We start from the raw sequence: 4,965 nt of genomic DNA, 5'->3' as shown, positions 1-4,965 counted from the left end.
GATACCAACAAGCTAACGGGCCAAATTCTCAAATAGGACATATATATGTTGCCTATCCCTATTGTGGATATACCGGAGGAGGAAGTGAAAGAGTATGAAAAGTATCAAGAAGACAATGACCAAGTTGTCTGTGTATTGTTAGGCTGTATGATTCTTGAACTTTAAAGACAATATGAGAATATGGATGCTTAAATCATCATCTTACATTTGAAGGAAATGTTTGATGAGTAGTCAAGGATTGAAAGATATGAGACTTTAAGGGAATTGTTTCGTGGAAGACAGCCGAAGGTGCATCTGTGAATGCACATGGACTAAACATGCTAGGATACATAGAACATATTGGGGCGTCTTAGTTTTCTCATGGATCATCAATTAAGTATGAACTTAATCTAAAATCTCTACCTAATAGTTATTCGCGATTTGTTGTGAACTTTCATATGAATAAGTTGGATGATTCACTTTAAGAACTTATTAATATGTTCAAAACTATGCATGGCACCATAAAAAAGTAAAAGGGATCAATTCTCATGACTGAATCTTCTAAGGCTGCTAAGAATAAGTATAATAAAAAAAAGAGTAAAAAAGGCCCCAAGTCCAAAAATAGCTTTGAAGCCAAAAAAGCATGGTACCATAAAAAAATAAAAGGGATCAATTTCCATTATAGGAAGGAAGGACATTAGAAGAGAAACTGTAAAGTCTTTCTCAATACTCTGTAGGAAAGAAAGCAAGTAGATGCTTCTAATTAAAAAGAAATGATTAGACTTGCTTTAAAACAATGGTTGATATTAGTGTGGTTTTATTCTTAGTTTCTGTTTTTTATTTTGAGAATTTAATAAGTGTTGTTTCATTCTTTTCCTAGAACAATTGTGCTTATTTTTCATTTAATAGAATTGGAAAATTATTATCTTGTTCAATTAAATATTTTCTATTTTTAGAATATCGTACAAAGAGTTGTATGAATTAAGAAAACAAAACTTCATTAAGAAAAATCCAAGTAATCTAAAATACGCATTTGGACTATATTATTAATATTAAGATAAATAAGTAATATAAACAAGTTATGTAACTTATAAAACTTATTAAATTAATATTACAATCAAACTATCTTTTAAAAGACATATATGCCAAAAATTTTAAAATAATACATAGGATGTATGTTTGATTTTATCTAAGTTACTTAAAATTTTATATTTGATATGAATATTTAAGCAATAGATAAAATACAAAGACTTAATCTTTAAAATTATCAAAAGATTAAACTTAGACTGAGTTTTGATAAAGTATTATATCAAAGATTAAATCATAATATGGAATGCTTAAATTATCACTATGAGCATTATGCAAAAGTCCCAACTATGTACTTAATTTACAATAACTCAAATTGATATTGTTTCATAGATATGAAATCTAGACGTTGTATATAGTTAGATCAATAGAGTAATACAAGACTTCTAATATGACATGTATACCTATAACCACTAATTTTGATATTGTTCTATTTATGATATAAATCATATAAAAAATTATATATTAGATATAGAACAAACCGTGATGCTTAAAAGAAATATGCATACTTAGATAAACAAGAAAGCTTAAACTAATAAATGTGAGTTTCTAAGATATCCAAAAAAAAATTAGGTTATCAACACTATTATATTGTGAGGCGTAGCCGGAGCGCTACCTAGAAATCCAATCTAGAACGCTCATGTTTTACTGCAGTCTCACTAAAGAGATGACCTATCATCTCGTGTCTTAGCTTTTGCATTTAGTTCATTGTATTAAAGTCGCCATCTTATATTTTTTAGGAAAAACCCAATTTTAGACTCCATTTATGTATTATCACTTTGATAAAACAACTAGTCTCAAAACTGAGGAGGTTTTGAGGACTAGATTTAGATTTTGAAAAGAAAAAAAAGAACAATACTAATAAGTAAACAAAATTGCCAAAAATTGTACTCTTTAGTAATATTTATAATAGAATTACATTTAGTATGAATGGAGAATACGTGAAAAATTCAAATAAAAGCTTTTTGAGAGGTTATCTCTAACTTAATTTTTATAGGATTCTAGGATAACCATAGATTTTCAAAAGGAGAAAAAATATAAACAAATCATAAAAATAAATGAAAGAAAAGCAGCATTAAATGCTTAAAATAAAAGGATAACATAACTAAACATGAAATGGACTTAAAGAAACAAAATAAACTTTAAAGAAAAATAAAACTACATACTTAAATTATTTAAAGAAAAATATACAATTACATAATTGAATAAAAGAAAAGAAAAGTTTACAATTATGTGTACATTCTTAAGCATAATAAAAAGAATGACTCGGTCTGACTAGTCTCTACTATTACTAACTTAAAAGAAATAAAGAAATAAAGTATGATCGAGTCCTTCAAAATCATATACGAAGAAGCTAAAATTTATGTTACACGAGATCCGGGCAATTGGCAGATGTAAAGCATACTCTTCCTTAATTCTTAAAATATAAGGCAATTTGGACTAACACAAGAAAATTAAAATTAAAACTAAAAATGTCGATATAACTCGGTTTGTTGTTGAAAATCACTGGTTCACCTTTACGCGCTTGAATTTCGTGGATCTTTTGTGCCTTGGAACCTCCCAAAAGCTCCTTTTATAGCCTAGAAAAATGTTCCAAATTTGGCAACTTTTAGGTGTGGGATGTTTACCGTATCTACACATCTGCCACAAATCAGGCTTGCAGTATTGCAGTCCTGATTTACGACACTAAGGAGGCAATTTGCGGAAGCTCTTGGCTACCACATGGAGATCTGTGCTAGGGAAGGTTTGCCATAAATTAAGCCTCCCCCTTAATGCAAATTGGTCTTACGGTACTACAAGGCCAATTTGCAGCAAGGAGACTGCTTTCGCGATAGCTCCCTATCTCTGGAACTACGGGTACTTCTAACTTTCGATTCTTCCGTTTTTGTAGATTCCTCTGTATGGGTACTTCTAAGCCATCCAAAGGATATAAAGGTCACGCGTTCACAGATGCCCCTCACTATATGCATTTTTGTAAAGTGGGTATAGTGATAGTGAGGATATGGAAATTCTATCAGTTCGAACACATATGACAATAAAATACATGCAAGATAGTATGATTATCTTTTTTTTTTTAGCCTATTTCAATAGTTTTAAAAGTTTCATCTAATTTATTTTAGGTCTGATATCTTTAATGTGTTTTTATTTTTAGTAAAATCACCATACGAGGTACATCCTAAGAGGTGCATGAATACTTAAAAAATTGATACAAATCATACAAGATCAGAAAAATTACCCATGTGTGACTTTAAGGTCGGATGCATCCAAAACCACATTTTATGGCTTTTAAGTGGACCAAAGCCCCCTCCCCTCCCTATAAGTAGGGGTGCTTCTTCATTTCTCACCATTTCTTCATTCTTATTTCTCTCTCTAGAAATTTTACATATATGCCTTTCTCTTGCTTCCAAGATGGCTTCCAGCTGAGGTCCCTCCCAGATCCGTCAGGATGGCTACCAAGCGCCACAAGAGATTGTTGATCCTAGCAATCTGTTACAGGAACTAAAGACTCACATCTCCCAATCTTTCATAATCTAGGTTTCTTTTATGTCTTCTTTTCTGTTCCTATAAAAAAATAATCAGTAATTTATTATATTATTTATCATTATGTTATATTTTTTTAAATAATTACACAAGTAATTTAGCTTTTCTTTTCTTCCTTAGGATGCTGCTCTATGCTACAAGGGAAGCCTTAAAACACCTGGAGTTTGCGCACAACTATATGGTCATGCATTTAGATGTGATGCAACTTGCCATGCCCATTGGGTTGCACCATATGGCTAACATCCTTATAGAGTAATTTGCTAACATTTTTTTTATTAATGCTGAGAAAGAGATGGCGGGACACCACCAACACCTTCCATTTTCCTTGTGGGGAGATGACCATGACCCCCAAGGACTTATTCCTTTATTATGTCTAGCCTTTCAGCAGTAGGGATTGGAGTTCTTCAGCGACTGAAATGAAAAACTATATGAGGAGCAGCTTAATAATCTGCTTAGCTTAATCCTTCAACCCCCCGACACTCATGTTCCACGGGCCTTGCTGGAGTCTTACCTTATGCAATGGTCTTTCCTGCGCAGGCCACCTACTTGTGGTTACCTGTAACGATCCAGAACCAGTTCACATGAGATATTGTTCATTTTGGCGGGTTCGAGAACTTCCTAAGAGGTCTCCCATCCTGAAATTTCTCTGAACCAAGCACGTTTAACTTTGGAGTTCCTACAACAACAAGACCAAACAATCAAAAGGTGCTTCATTTGATTAGTTCTAACTCTTTACATATATGTTATCAACTATTCCCCATCCCATTTCAATGTGCAATTCGATTCATTCATGTACCCCGTACCTTAAAGTGTTGCCATCGTAGAAGCCTGCCAAAAGCCGCTCCTTGTCCAAGCATCCTATCTTTTCTTTACCCTGGCGTTCACTATCCGCCCTCGTCAGACCGCTTCTCTAGACCAGGCTGTCACATTACCCTTCTAATAGCGGACAACTCTTTCTATCACACTGAACGTAGTATTGTGAGCCTCGACATTCTTTGTTTATTCTATTGTATACTTTGATCTAACAAATTATCAAATTCTCAACATCATCCCCATTGAGGTTCTATTCTACTGTGTTACAAAAAAAAAAAAAAAAAAAAGGGTGACAGATTCCCAAAAGTAAATTTCCACATATACAACTTATCCAAGCACTTTCTAAGATGACTCGATCGAGCCATATCTCAATGATAGTTAGGTGATGATTCAGCAAAAGGAAAGATAGCAGAAATTCTTTGCCGTTAACTTTGATAACAAATTTTAAATGGTTTAATTGTTTATATATATAAGAACAGGGAACTTGAGAGGAATAGAAGAGCTAATCCATTATAAAAGAAATAAAATAGCTATATACACACCAAC

General features: G+C 32.6%; 1 long non-coding RNA gene across 1 annotated transcript; it reads left to right on the top strand.

Moving 5' to 3' along the window:
• The first annotated feature begins 2,504 nt into the window (after window positions 1-2,504).
• Window positions 2,505-4,672, top strand: LOC125370847. The gene is made up of 2 exons (XR_007216951.1): window positions 2,505-3,600; window positions 3,727-4,672. It is a non-coding gene; the product is annotated as an uncharacterized LOC125370847 (long non-coding RNA).
• The last annotated feature ends 293 nt before the right edge of the window (window positions 4,673-4,965 follow it).

This window comes from Ricinus communis, chromosome 8, assembly GCF_019578655.1.
Source record: "Ricinus communis isolate WT05 ecotype wild-type chromosome 8, ASM1957865v1, whole genome shotgun sequence".
Classification (NCBI taxonomy): Eukaryota; Viridiplantae; Streptophyta; class Magnoliopsida; order Malpighiales; family Euphorbiaceae; genus Ricinus; species Ricinus communis.
This window is presented reverse-complemented; position numbering and strand designations above follow the sequence as displayed.